At 40.0% G+C, this 15,394-nt stretch overlaps 1 pseudogene; it reads left to right on the top strand.

Moving 5' to 3' along the window:
* Positions 1-2,264: 2,264 nt before the first annotated feature.
* Positions 2,265-15,394, top strand: part of LOC138159001 (uridine 5'-monophosphate synthase pseudogene) — a 47,854-nt pseudogene continuing 34,724 nt past the window's right edge.

The raw sequence follows: 15,394 nt of genomic DNA, 5'->3' as shown, positions 1-15,394 counted from the left end.
CTTTCTTTCTTTCTTTCTTTCTTTCTTTCTTTCTTTCTTTCTTTCTTTTCTTTCTTTCTTTCTTCTTTCATGAAACCTTAAAGCCAATTCATTCTGAAGTTCATTGATCCAACCATACTAGGTTTCTGCCCAAGCTCCACTTGGTGGCTATATTTTGGGTCCTCAACAGCAACCCTGAGGGTGTTACCCTCCCAGCTTGATTTTTTTTATTTCTTTCTTTTTCACTAATTAAAGGGTCCATCCTTTGACTCATTCTTAAAAAGGCCTATTCACTGAATGGGCATTACCTCACCCTAAGTGATTACTTTAAAAGGCCTTAGCCTAAAAGAACCAGGGTCTTTCAATGCATCCTGGGTCATCTCCTGTCATCCTGATGAATATCTGGTCACTGGACCCAGATAGCTCTGGAGGAGAAAGTGAGGCCAGTGACCTTGCACAGCCCTCCCTCCTCAAATCAAAGTTAACTGCAAGTCAGGTCATCATTTCCCTGATGCCATGGTCCTCTTTGAAAACGAAGGACAAACAATGTTCAATGAGCTATAAAACTATGCATACCCTTGGACTGAGCAATACCACTTAGTAGGTATGCATCTCAAAGATATCAAAGAATAAGGAAAAAGGCCTATATGTACAAAAATATTTATAGCAGCTCTTTTTGAGGTGGCAAAGAATTGAAAATTGAGAGACTGCCCATCCATTGGGGAATGACTGAACAGGTTGTGGTATATGATTGTAATGGAGTACTATTGGGCTGTAAGAAATGACAAGCTGGTTTCAGAAAAAACATAGCAAGACCTCTATGAATTGAGGCACAGTAAAGTGAGAAGAAGCAGAAGGTCATTGTTCACAGTAACAGCCATGTTGTAATGGTGACCAACTGTGAAAGACTTGGATACTCTGATCATTGCAATGATCCAAGACAGTTCCAAGGGATTCATAATGAAAAAATGCTATCCACCTCCAGAAAGAGAAATGAGAAACATTCTCAGTGCAAAATAAAGTATAATTTTCTCACTTTCTTTATTTGTCTTGCTTTTTTTTTGCAATATAGAAATATGACTTGCTTGGCTTCACATGTAAAATTGATATTCTATTGCCTGCCTCCTCAGTAGGTGTGGGAAGGAGAGGAGGGGGAGAATTTGGAACTCAAAATTTAAAGTGAAAAGGATCCTAAAAATAAACAATAAACTTTTTTTTAAGAAAATTTGTTTTTCAAAGCCCTAACACATACCTACATAGTCTAGCAAAGTAGATTTACACATTGCTCATGTACTATACCGTAAGAAACCTTCTGTACAGCAACTTCTCTGGCAGAAGAATTTAGCACAGTGCCTAGCACATAGAAGGTGCATAATAAATGTTGATTAAGCTGTTTGATTGAGGTGAGGTTCCATCTTCATTCTTTTGGACTTTTGTGGTTTTATCATTGTATTGATCAGTTTTAAAGTCTTGAAAGTTTTTTTTTTCTCTGTTATCATTGTATAAATTGTTTTCCTAGTTCTTCTCACTTCACTCTACATTAGTTCTTTCCTTGAGGTAACTATGGGATAGAGTGGATAGATCATAGCCTTAGGAGTCAGGAAAGACCTGAGTTTGAAACCTACCAAAGACAGTGACTACTTGACTGAAGCTCAACAAATCACTTAAGCTAAGAATCAGCCTTAGTTTCTCTATTTGTAATATGTAATAATATGAGTACACCCCCCACGTGTGTTGTGAGGATCAAATAACATATATATGTATGTATGTATATATATATGTATGTGTGTGTATATATATATATATATGTATATATATATATACATACATATATATATATATATAGTGCTTGGCAAACCCTAACATTCTACATAAATGTTAACTATTGTGACTGTTGTTATTATTCTTTTCATTCAGGGGAGAGGTTGAGAGACTAGAGGCATGGCCTGCGGAAAGACTGTATAAACATTTTATGGACTGGTTCTGCTAAACCATTTTTCTTTGTTGCAAAAGGGGAGGGGAGGGTAGAGTATGTTGGAAAATTCTTGTAGCATAAAAACAAAAGGCATCAGTAAAATGGTAAAAGATAAGGTAGAGAAAAGGGTTCAATTGGGTGGTTTTGGTCATTCTGCCAATAATCCTATTGACAGAGTACAGGCTCTGGGAAACCCCTTGAACTCTGATTGAATCGGGACCCAGCATGTTGGTATTTTGGGGTCCTGAGCACCCCTAAACCCTAAATCTCAACACTATGATTCTAGGGTCACACAGACAGTAGATTCGTAATGGAAGATGGGCTAACTAGACAGCAGAATGAAAGATTTGTTAAATACCTCCATCGTCATGCTGCTGCTGTCCCTGCTTCCACACCACTTCTCCAACTTCTCTATTCTGTAATCACCTCCGCTCCCACGGGAAACTTGGGCTACACCCTGGGTCCCTCACGTCTGATAGCAAGCTTTTGCCTTAATCTTGCAAGGGTCCAGACCTCGTACCCCTCATACCACGCCCCATGGTCAGTACCCTCCCTCTCTGCTTTCTACCACATTTCTATACTGTCTTCCCCCATTAGAATTTACGATCAGGAAGGATAAGGATTACTTTGCTAGCTTATATCTGCATAGCCAGCATTTAGCACAGTTAGTGCATAGTAAGTGTTTAATAAATGTTGCTGCTTACTTGTCTTTCTTTGAATTCCCAGTACTTGGCTCAACGCTGGCCCATAGTAAGCACTTCAATATTCTGTCTTCCTTTCCATTTATCTGTCATCTATTTATCTAAGTCTTCATATACATCCCCCAATTATTTTTTTTTAATAATTGAGGTGATTTCCAGTTTCCTGACTATCTCTTTAATTACATTGAAACATTTTAGAGCTGATCCTGGTTCCAGGAAAGAGATGATAACCTCAACAATAGCAAGGTGAGTTCTATATATGAATTTTTACATGTGTCTACTTGTCCCGCTCTTAGATGTAATTATTCAAGGCTTCTGTTCTGCCCCCAAATTGTAACACAATTAGTATTTGAGAGCAGGTACATGGATGTTTTACACATCCTAATTTTTAGGATATCTAGCATATGGTGATATGAGAAAGGTCTTCAAGAGGAAATATTAAAGAGACAAAGAGAGACAAAGAAAGACAAAGAGACAGAAGCAGAGAGACAGGGACAAAGAGACAGAGAGAGAGAAAGAGACAGAGAGAAGGAGACAGAAACAGAGAGAGACAAAAAATAAGAGAGATAGATGACAAAAGAATCCAGATCAGCAGTTGTGCTAAGTCCTCATCCAAAAACAAAATATAAAAATGACAATATGCAGAGCCTGTGAATGAATTTCACAAGAAAGGAGCAGAAGCCAGACAGCCTCTGGCCTTCAGCTCACTCCTCTAAATTGTTTTTAGATGCCAGGCCCAGTCAGACACTTTCAGCGAGGAACATAAGAGGGTGAGAGGCAGGGGCATAATGCTAGGACCAGAGCTCAGTCAGTGAATTAGACTTGGAAAACAGCCTGTCATTTAACTAAAAGCCAAGGCAACAAGATGAGAATCCCTTTAAGACTTAACTCCAAAAATAAGGTATCAGAAGGCCTTATTCCATTAGCGAAAAGGGAGTAAATTTCTCCCTGGGAAATGAAAAGAAGCACTTTAGAAACATTAGGTTCTATTTAGGAAGGTGAAGCTATCAGGTGCCCAGAGCCATAACTAGCAACATTGGTGCTTAGGGCAAGCAACATGAAATGCGACCTTGAATCCACTTTTTAAGACAATTTCATTTAAACTGAAAACCTAACATGAAGAGCCCCATAGAGACAAAAATCTGAGACCCGAGTTCAATACTCGGTGTATTGAAGGAAGGGAGCACAAATTCCAGTGTAAGCTTACACAATTCAAGTGGCACCCCATGACATTGTGTACCTGCTAGGAAGATGAGAAACCAGGATGGGAACTGGGAGGAGCCCACTTGGAATAGGACTTTCTCTGGTGGCTTCCCACTTTTGTTAACTCCTCTTGCTACCTAGTTCTTAAGATCTATGTTATTTTGTTTGTTTGTTTTAAGCAATTGGGGGTTAAGTAACTTGCTCAAGGTTACATGGCCAGTTATTTCTGGTTGTGGTGCTGAGTATCTGAGCCCAGATTCAATCCCCAGGTCATCCCAACACCGGAGCCAGTGCTCTTACTCGCTGAGCCACCTGGCCACCCCTGAGCAATTGGGGTTAAGTAACTTGCTCAAGGTTACACAGCCGGGTGTTTCTGGGTGGGTGCTAAGTGTCTGAGCCCGGATTCGATCCCCAGGTCATCCTGACACTGGAGCTGGTGCTCTTACTCTCTGTGCTACCTGGCTGCCCCATTGTTTGTTTTTTTTAATGCTTCAGACAGGGGTTCAAATGTTGTCCAAGCCTCTAAATGCCAGTGCCTCAGAGCAAAGCTCCTTTCGCCATGCCCCAGCTATAGCTCTGCAGACAAATAGAGCCCACATTCCAATGTGCAATGATTCCCAATGTGCTTTATTACCCCACATAACTGAGGCATGCAGGGAAAATGTAAAAATATCAGTTCAAAGTGGAGAAAGAAGCTCAGAACATAGAAAATAGGTCTTGGCAGCCTTGCTTCCTATTACATTCCTCATGGGCTCCGACTTCACATCCATGATGCTTTCTTGACAAATGAGCCTCATTTCTGAACAAATGAACTTCATTGAATTAAGTTCATAACAACTGAGTTGTAAAGCACCAGATACACTAGGAACTTTTTGAAGATTAAAATCTTTTGGGGTTTTTTGTTTGTTTTAAATCTGCATTGAAGCTTAATTCAAGCCCTACTGTTTTTTTCCTTTTGTACTTCAAAGATTCAGTATTTCCTTGGTGTGGGCACATCCTCCTCCAAGGGACACAGCAACATTCCAGAAACTTGGCAGGTGGTGTTCAAAGTGGCTGTAGTTGAAAAGTTCATCAGCCTGAGACCCACCTGGGGATCAAGTTTCTTTGGATTTAGCAAGTCTGGTCCTCAAGCAATAAGCATCAAATTCATTGATGGGCTCTTGTTTGGATGCTTTTCCATCTTGGTGAATACTGCTAGAGCTCATTCTCCATTGGAAAATCCATGAAGAACCCAGGGTCACAGCTATACCACAAGAGGGTACAAAAGAGAACTTAACAATTAAAAATATAACATTTTCCAAAGTCATTTTTGCTTTTTGCCATACCTATGGTTTTATTGGTATAGGTTTCCTTCCATGAGAAATTTCCTCTACCAGTGTAGCTTGGTGCCTCTACATCTCATAGCCTAAGAGAGCTGCCCAGGAACTGAGAAATTAAATGACTGGCTCACTCAGGCAGTAGGAATCAGAATGAGGCTTGCACCTAGATCTTAACTTTGCATCAGTCCTTTATTCATTATTGCAACAGAGCAAAAATAAAGCACATATACAAAGATTTTAAACAAATAAAAAGAAAAAATAATAAATTATATGAACTGTCAGCTTTAGCTTTTACTTTAGATTTCTTGTCCTTTAAGACACCAAGCGTTCTTATATTTGTGTGTGTGTGTTTCCTGGACCTCTTGGGCAATCTGGTGAGGTTTATGAACCCCTTCTCAGAAGAATGCTGTTAAATTTATAAAACAAAGCACATAGAATTATAAAGGAAAGCAATTATGTAGAAATAGAGTACTATTATTTTAAAAAAAGTTAAAAGTTATGTACCCTAGGTCATGAATGCCTATTTTGCATCATGCTGCTTACCTCTCAAAACAGAGTCTTTAGATTAAAAATTACTCCAGCAGGATCCTTGCTCCAGAGGAAAAGGTCCTTAGTCAAAGCTTGATGGAACATTTTTTTTCCTCCCCTTTACTCTTGTCCCCCTATACATGTAAAGAAGTATCTTTGAGGTAGTTGAATTTGGATGGATGGTCTGAGAGGTAGTTTCTCAAAGAGTCTTATCTCTTGCCCCAAGAGAAATGGAATCTATTTGTGATCAAACCCTTTCCATGCACCAAGGGCTCTTATCCTTTCTTATGTCGTGTACTCTGGCAGTTTGGTGAAGCCTAGACTGGTAGGTGGCACTGTGTACCAAACACTGGGTCTAGAGTCAGGAAGACCTGGGTTCAAAACCGTCTCAGACACTTACTAGCTGTGTGAACCTGGGCAAGTCACTTAACCTTATTTGCCTCAGTTTCCTCATCTGTAAAATGATCTGGAGAAGGAAATGGCAAACCATCCAGTATCTTTGCCAAAAAACAAAAAAAAAGTAGGGTCATGAAGAGTCAAACAAGATTGAAAATGACTCAACAACAACCTGGTAAAGGTCTCAGAATGTTTTTAAGTGCCTAAAATAAAATACATAGACTTGAGGAGGAAAAAATTACATTGAAATAGTTATCCAAGTCTTAATAAAGAGTAAGTTCATGGACTCCCAGGCTGAGAAACCCTGCTGCACAAGGATCGGCATCATTAAGTATTAGTATATTGGAAAGAGTAAAAGTGTTTGGAGTTAGGATATGAATACAGCCTTATCTGCAATTTTACTAGTGTAAAAATGGGCAAGACATGTAACTTTTCCAAGCCTCACATGTTGAATGGAGATTATAATATCTGTGGTACACCTTTCACAGGGTTATTGTGAGCATATAAAGAGATAAGGTATGGAAACTCTTTGCAAACTTCGACATACGTGTCAATTCTATCATTTGCAGCCAGTGAAGCATTGTGTGAGATCTAGCCCATATGAGAGGTAATGAACTTACCTCCCAATCCATCAATAATTGGCAAGGGATCTTGCAAACTTTGAAGTCTAACCCCCTGCTTTACAGGGAGTAAAAGTGACCTGCTTAATGCATCACCATTATTCCATAGGGTTACTCAGAAGGACATGGGAATAGGGCTCCCAGCTGAAATTAAGTATAAACTGTGGGCAGTTTCAAGGCATGGTCAGGACATGGTATTCTTAGCAGAGATGGCAGGGGCAGTATCCTCGCATTTTTCCAAGCTGCAGAAATAGCTAGTTACATCTCCTGGCCTAGGATCATTAGAATAATTATTCCCCATAATTCTGTCCTGCCCCTAATACCACCCTTGCCAATCCGTTGGGTTTGGGACAGATCAGAAATTGCCACACTACTCTAAAGAGGTGTAAGAATTTTATTCAATTTTATCCCAGATGGGTAAGGTGATCTGTCTCTCTCTGTCTCTATCTCTGTCTCTCTCTCTGCCTCTGTCTCTCCCTGTCTCTGTCTCTCTCTCTGTCTCTGCCTTTGTCTCTGTCTCTGTCTCTGTCTCACACACACACACATACACATACACACTCACACATCTCTTAACATTTACATATAAAAGTGAAAACATTGTTTTCCATGTATCCCATAGCCCTGGCCCCCACAGTCATCTTAAAAGATGACAAAATTTATGAATGGATGAATATTACTGCATTATATACTGTATGAAACACTCAACCTTAAAGATACAGACACTTGACATTTGGAGCAGTTAAAGTCAAGCCAATGCCTTTATAAAAGTGTCTACAATGTTTTATATTTAGGCCTCATGAATATTTTCTCCATGTGTAATGAAGCTTTGGACTCACATGGACCAAGTCCAATCTTGGGGGCCGATCCAAAAAAATCACTGTTTCCTTGGCTTATATTGCCCCGCCCTGAGCTTAATCTGGGAAATCTCAGAAAAACAGCTTGTATACAATAACAGCAATATTGTTTTAAGAACAACTTTGAGTGACTAAGTTATTTTGATTATTATAAATAGCTAAATTAACTACAAAGGCCATATATGAAGTAAGACATTTTCTGCGTCCAGAGAACAAGCTAATAAGTAGGGATTATATATAGAATGATTTTACATATACACATATTTGTGTCTAATGGTAACCATCTCTAGGGCAGGGAAGGTGAAGAGGGAAGAAAAAAAAAGGAAAAAAGAAACTTACATTAGAACTTTATTATATATTTCAAAGGAAGACCAAGTTGTATATACCAGAGTTGCAGTTTCACATGCAAAAATAAAAAAACAAAAACAACCCGTATCCAGTTCACCACAAATATGGTACAAAACAGTTCTCCTAGATCTCCTGCAAGCACTCAAGGCAGCAATACCTATGTTTGGGGGATAATTCACCCTCTATTTCATCCCACAAAAAATATAGAAAATTAAAAAAAGACAAATACAGAAAACAAAATAACAATAACAAAAAAACCCAACTCACAAATGTCCACAAATGATAAATATAATTCTCCTTCCTGTATGTTGAGTCTCACTTTCCAGCAGTGCCATAAAGTCCAACCTTGGTGCTACCCAATAGTTTGAAGTCCTTTAGAAGGGAAACACTCTTGGGGTTGACAGCAGAGTGCACCCTGAAACCCCACTTTCAATTTGGAGGAATGGTTTGCCATTACTGCAGACTCATAGCACCATTCCATGGTTTGGACTCTCCCAGAAGGTAAACATATTTTGAAGTTTCTAGATAGGTAATACCCCAATGTTCTGGGGCGGCCCTCTTTCCTCCCACAAAGACCTTTCTGTCACTTTTATGCCATCATGCTAAGGACTTGGACCTGCCTTGGACCCACAATCTGAATAATTCATGGTACTAGCCGAGGGCAAGGTCCTGATCCTTTGGTCTTTTTTTTTTTAAACTTCAGTCTCTCATTGTGGCTCCTCCCTCAGGAGGAGCCATAAATACCATCATCCTCTCCTCTCCCCTGGAGCAGAAGTGTCAAACACAGACCCAAGCAAATCCTTCCTTTTCTGACTGGAACACAAATGCTGGGAGTCTCAGACTTGAAGCTGCTAAAAAGAGAGACCTGAGAAATTCTCACCAGTTGGCCATGTGGTTCTCTCCCCCAAGATATCATGTGCTTGAGATATTATGACATTGCCTGTCTTAGGCTGAGGTAAAGAACTTTTCCCTCCTCTTGGAACATATGGGTGAATACATTTCTACCTCTTCAATACCCACCTACAGAAATTCTCCATTCCCCACCCCTCATGTAACTACTGCCATCTCTTGTCCCAGGGAATTCTGCTTTTAGGTCTAGTCTTTGACATTTGCTCAGTAAAGGGAAACAAAAGACATGAGGCAGTTGGCAGTGAAGGTCCAGGAACTCATCTTGGGCCACCATTTGGAAGTGACCATATACAAACTGCCATGTATTTCTGCCACAAGGAAATTCCCCTCAAAACCAATCCCACCCCTCCCTCACACATGCATTCTTTCTGTGCTCTCAGAATGTCTCCAGAAGAATAAGGGAAGAAAAGGGATGAGAAGGTGTGCTGGTTTCTTTTTATAGACTAGCACAAAGAGGGTGATTCCTCCCCCTAGAGGCCCTTCTCCCAAAAATCCCAACTGACCAATTCATTTTGGGGACAGGCCCTATTCATTTAACTCATCTTCTATAAGGTATTGTTGAGGTTTGGTGGTTTAGGGGTACTCGAGACCCCAACATACCAACACACCAGTTCCTACCAAATGAATTCAACTCAATTCTTCTCTCAGCCAAAGAAAAGAAAAGTTTATTAAAGATTCACAATAATGGGTAGACTCTTAAGGAGCCTAAGTATTTGTGAGGCTTTTGTTGACAAGCAGGCCAGAACAATCTGACACAGACTGAGTCTGTGCTAGATTTAATCTCAGCCCCTTCATGGAAGCAAGATGGACCTTATATACAGAAAAACTGTGAAAGGGACGTGGACCTAAGGGTGGTCTAGAGGAGGAGTTTGGGGAGAGTCTTGAGGAGGGGTCTAAGCAGGATCTTGATGGAAATGAGGTCAGACTCCAGGAATGGGATCAAGGGTGAGAAACAACTGAAGGCTACCTGGAGATGACAGACAATGGAGGGCTAGTATAGTTTAAGAGAGATTTAGGTAAAGATATTTTGATAGGATCAAGGGTGGGAAGTAGCTGGACAATGGAGGGCTAGGGTAGGTTAAGAGTAACAGAGATTTGAGCCTAGCTATAATGAAAGGCTTATGACCTCAGGCAAATGCCTTATCAGGTGGGAAGATTCAAGGCGTTCCCAGAACCTAAACCCCATCAGTACCAAGGGCTGTGTTCATAACTTCTCTATGAATGAATGAATGAATGAATGAGTTACAAATTATCTATTAAGAACCTACTATGTGCGGGGTTTTGTGAGGCACTGGGGAAACAAGTACAATAGACTCTCCCTAACCTTAAGAAGTTTACATGCTAATGGGAGAGTCAACACACACAGAAAAGTTAGGGTCATGGAAAAGAGTTCTGTTCTGGAGAGTCACAGGAATGATAAGTGAAGCTATAAGTTGATTGTTCAGTTGTTTTCAGTAAATTCCACCTTCTACAAGGAAGGTATTTCCCAACTCTTTTTAATTCCAGTGACTTCTACCAGTTTATGAATTCCTATTTATCCTGTATATAGCTTACTTTGTATATGTGCATGGAGGTTTGTCCTTGGTTCTAGAAGACGACTATGGTATCAGGGAGATGATGACATGAGTTGCAGTTGACTTGGATTTGAGTGAGGGAGGGCTGTGCAAGGTCACCAGCTTCACTTTCTCCTCAGAGCGATCTGGATCCAGTGGCCTGATATTCATCAGGATGACTGGAGATGACCCAGGATGCAATGGGAGACCCTGACCCTTTAAAGCTAAGCTCTTTCCAAGTTCTCACATTGAGTGAAGCAACACTAATTTAGTGAATAGACCTCTTTAAGAAGTGAGTAAAGGGATAGTCCCTTTAATGAAAAAAAACAAAACAAAATATAAAACTGAGAGGGGAAGATCCTCAGGGTTGCTGGCCAAAAGAGAAATAGTTATTATTTATATTCATTCTGAGCCAGGAGAGCCCAGAAGATAGCCAATACATGATGCTTGGGCAGGGCCCCATTGTTGTCCTATCCATGAGATTCACAGTGAGTTGGGTTTAAGGCTTGATCTTTGAGAAAGAAATCTAGCCAGTAAACCCCAAGTTATCTAGGTAGCTTTGACCATCAAAATTTACCTTCCTTTGGATAGAACACCCCCAGGTAAGGGGAGGGGAGGGGAGGGAAAAAGGAAGGGAGAGGAGAGGAGGAGGAAAGCATGTTGTTTCCCCCATTAGATTGAAACTCCTTGATGGCAGGGACTCTCTTTTGCCTCTTTCTGTACTCCCCAGTGCTTAGCCCAGTGCCTGCCAAATATTAGGCAATTCAAATGTTTATTGATAGATTGATTGATACTGTTTAGGCACTGCCACTTAGTGGATAGATTACTGAACTTGAAGTCAGAAAGACCTGAGTTCAAATTCTTATAAACAAATTACATGTATGACTATGAGCAATAACTTAACTTCTCTCAAGCTCCCTAATCTACATAATGGGATAATGATACCTACCTCACAGAATGGTTATGAGGTTCAAGTGAGACAACTTATATAAAGTGTTTCATCAGCTTTGAAGCACAATGTAAACAAGCTTCTGTTACTGCTGCTGCTGTTACTACCACTACCACTACTACTACTACTACTAGTACTAGTACTACTACCACTACTACTATTCTTGACTTTTTTTTTAATCTCCAATATTATATAAATTCATTGAAGTGAGGAATCCCTGTACCTACCATGGTACCTGTGACATGGTAATAAAATGCTTATTGATTATGGGTGGATAAATTGATTTATGTGATCAGAACTCATGGCTGATCCAACAGTCACAAATCTGGGCTATGGTTTGCCACCCCCTCTCCCTGCCCAGGACACTCTGCCCTCTTCCCGCACAGGCAGCCTAACCTCTTGTTTCTGTCAAAGGGAGTCAGACACATTCAACAAAGGGTCATAGCATTCTGAATCCCTCCACCACATTTCCATTAACCCTTAGTTCATTTACATATGCTACTGAGATCTGTGCTTTCGTCTGGATTGGGCAGATTGACAGCTCTTAACAAGTATCGCTATCTGGGTCTCTGGAATAAGAGCTCAATTTAGAACTGCTTACAGTTGACTGAATAGCCTCAATTGGGAGAAAAAGAAGCAGTGATAGAATTTGGAGAGTACATTGCTCTGGGGAGAAAGCTCAAAATACTTGGAGTCTTCATTTCTGCTCAGTCTTTCCCATTTCACACAGACCTTATGAACAGCTAATTTGGGAAATAGGTAAGGTTTCATAACACTTCTCCTGAATTAAAGGTATCACAGATTTAGAGCTAGAAGGAACTTAGAGGTGCCTTTCACCCTACAGGGGAGGAAACAGAAGCACAGAGAATTAAATGACTTTCCCTAGGGTCACAAGAACAGTAACTGAAGTAGTATTTAAGCTTATGTCTTCCTGACTTCAAGCCCAGAACTCTATCCTCTGCACCAACTAGATGTTCTTTGTTTATCCCAGCCCCTACTGTGGTGTGAAAACTGGCCCTCTGGGAGCATCCTCTAGGACCAGGGGTTCTTCAACTTTTTTGCATCATGGACCTATTTGGCCATCAGGTAAAACCTAGGAAACCTGTCTTAGAGTTTATTTTTTTTTTTTAGTTAAATAAAACATTTATTACGCATGTATTATGTGCCAGCAGTGTGGGAAGAACTGAGGGTATAAATACAAGAAAGCAAGACTGCCCTCAGAGAGCTTACATTCTAATGGAGAACAACACCACATTAAAAAAAAAAAAAACCAACGACCTAGAAATAGGATGGGGTGGTACACAGGTCAGGGAATGATGACTGGGAAGTAGCATGGAGGTCTGCTCCCAGGCAGGGGCAGCTAGAGTGCCAGGCCTGGAGTCAGGAGGACCTGAGTTCAAGTCTCACCTCAAACACTTACTAGCTTGTGACCTTTGGCAAGTCAGTTAACCCTATTTGCCTCAGTTCCTCATCTTTAAAATGAGTTGGAGAAGGAAATGGTAAACCAGTGTCTTTGTCAAGAAAATGCCAAATGGGCTCACAGAGAGTCAGATACAACTAAATTAACTCAACAATAATAACAACTGGTTCCAGGCAAGATAAAGAATTGGGAAGCAGGGAGGAGCCCAAATGGTGGTGTCGACTTTGGTGAAGATAATGATCAGAATGTAGGAAGCATAAAGAGAAAGAGTTAGGAATATAGGTGTGATATTTGCCCATTTTCCTCTGATATAGTCTATGGTCAAATGAGTTCTCAGGCTAAATGATCTCTAAAAGGAAGGAAAAAAAAAAAAAACCCAAAACCTTCCAATGAGGCCTTAAGATTATGTTATGTTGGATCCAGAAATTCTTTGTATTTTAGTAAAGAACAAGTAACACATTAGATCAAGGTAAAGAAAAATAAGAGTCTACTGTGATGCTCTTCACTGCCAGACTTTTAGTATGAAAAATAAAGAAATGCAAATTATAAAGGGAAATCCATTCCATGTAAATAGGATGCTCAATTCTTCTACTGTTCTCAGAAGTAGGACTTGAAATATTTAATTTTGGGTAACAAATTAAAAAAAAAGAAAGTTGCAGAAATATCTTTAATTTCTTTTCAAACTACAGAGTGTAGGATAGATTTAAGAAGTTTTAAATGATCAAAACAATGTTAAAGAGTAAATTTTAATTTTTTTTAAGGTATTGACTGAGAGGCCTTCATAAGATAGAGATCCAGATGAGTTTCTGATTCTGAAGAGGCAGCAGTGGAGTCCTTGACTTTCAGGTTATTACGGATCTCTTTTCCATCACCACTCCCCAATGCTTTATTTCTAAAAATGCAGTACTATTTTTACATAATTTCAGATCTTTGTAGCATTGTTAGTGTAATTGGGGAGCATGTTAAAATGCATCTGTTCCATAGCCCAGATTTGCTCTGCTTGGATCCAGTCTGACATATGAAGACTTACTGAGTCTACATCTGGCCATGGGTGACTGAGGGGTTACTACCATGCAACAAAAAATTTGTCTAAAAACTAGAAGAAATGGTGACTCAGAAGACACTGTGTGAGAAGGAAGTGAATGTACAAAAGGTTCAAGCAAATGATGTCTGTGCTGGCTTTTGAGTGCAAAGAACTTCTCTGAGCTCTCTGGTGGGATGAAGAACTCCCTTCACACATCAATCGTACCTCTATTTTCTGTACGTTTGTTCTTTCCTGATCTTAACTGAATACTGAATATCTTGAGGGGAGAGTGACTTAGGCAGCTAGTGAGTTCAGGAAGTCCATCAGTGATCTCACCAGCAATCAGAATGGAATGGTGGCTGAGAAATTACAAGAGCCTAGCAGTTGAAATTGCTTCATATACTCTGTGACCACTGCTCTATGGGTATCCAGAAGAGTCCGATTCTTGAATTTGAGATAGTCTTCAGTAGTAGAACCATTAAAATCTAAAATCATTAAAATCTCTGCTATATGCCTAAGGTGATGAAAAACTACTTAAACTACCTTCAGAGCTGCTGGTTTCTGTACAAAAATCTGCAACAGATGATCTCAAGAGAGAGAGTGAAATGTCACTTGATGAAGTTATACTTCAAATTGCTTGAGTGTTTATTGGATTACTTTCACCTTGGAGATTGTCACCACTCATTGATTCCTTCAGTACAAAAGTGTTTATGTTTCTGGAGTCCTCATTCATGTGACTTTTTTGTAGGTTTTTTTTTTTTTTGGTGTGCAACATTTAATTGCATCCTGGTTTTTTGTAGCAGGGTTGCCATATAATTGTGTTGTCTCAACATTCTCCTTCTGCTTTAGTAAGATTTTCATTTGAAGTTTTCCTTTTGGTCCTAAAGAGAGCATGTGCCTCAGGGCCAGAGTCCAGGAAGGCCAAGACAACCCAGCCTGGGCCCCAGTGGTGTCAGGCTGTGGTTTAGCCTTCCTCTGGGCCCCTGCTGCAGGAGGGACATGGGCTGCTCAGAGCCTTTTTAAAACATATAAGATACATAGGATTTTAAACAAAGCCAATTATATTGACATATAGTTTCCAAAGTATTTTTAAGAAATGAATTCACAGATCCCTTAAAATGTATCCATGGACTATTTGGGGGTCCACTGACTCCAAATCAAGAACCCTCACAGGATAGACCTTACAAGCTCCCCAAAACTTACCATTCCTATGTTCTTTTCTCCAGTCATTTTCTAGTCCTAAATGAAAACGGTTCAACATGATAAATTAGTCTATAATGATGAGTAGTGTGTTACCCCTTCTAGGGAATACTAGCATTTTAATGGAAGCTTTGCAGAATTGATGAATTCAATTCAGTTCCATTTCATGCAATTCAATTCAACAGATGAATACTATAAGTAAATTATTTTTCTTGGCACAAAAACTGAATGAAAAAAAAGTAGTCCATGTACTTAAGGAAGTCACATTTTATTAAAAGAATATACAGCTGCAAGGGGCCTAAGAGCACATCATGGTTGCTTAAAATGGAGGCTCCCTGAGAGGCTGGTGCTGGAAATGCCAGGACTGCCAGATGTGGAGCGGCTCTGCATGCCCTACCATGGGGCGGTGGGGGGGG

This window comes from Petaurus breviceps, unplaced genomic scaffold (genome assembly GCF_028583685.1).
Source record: "Petaurus breviceps papuanus isolate PSGF00001 unplaced genomic scaffold, PetGlider_PUasm1.0 175, whole genome shotgun sequence".
NCBI classification, from domain to species: Eukaryota; Metazoa; Chordata; class Mammalia; order Diprotodontia; family Petauridae; genus Petaurus; species Petaurus breviceps.
Note: the sequence above shows the minus strand (reverse complement) of the source record. Positions and strands in the feature narration are given on the sequence as shown.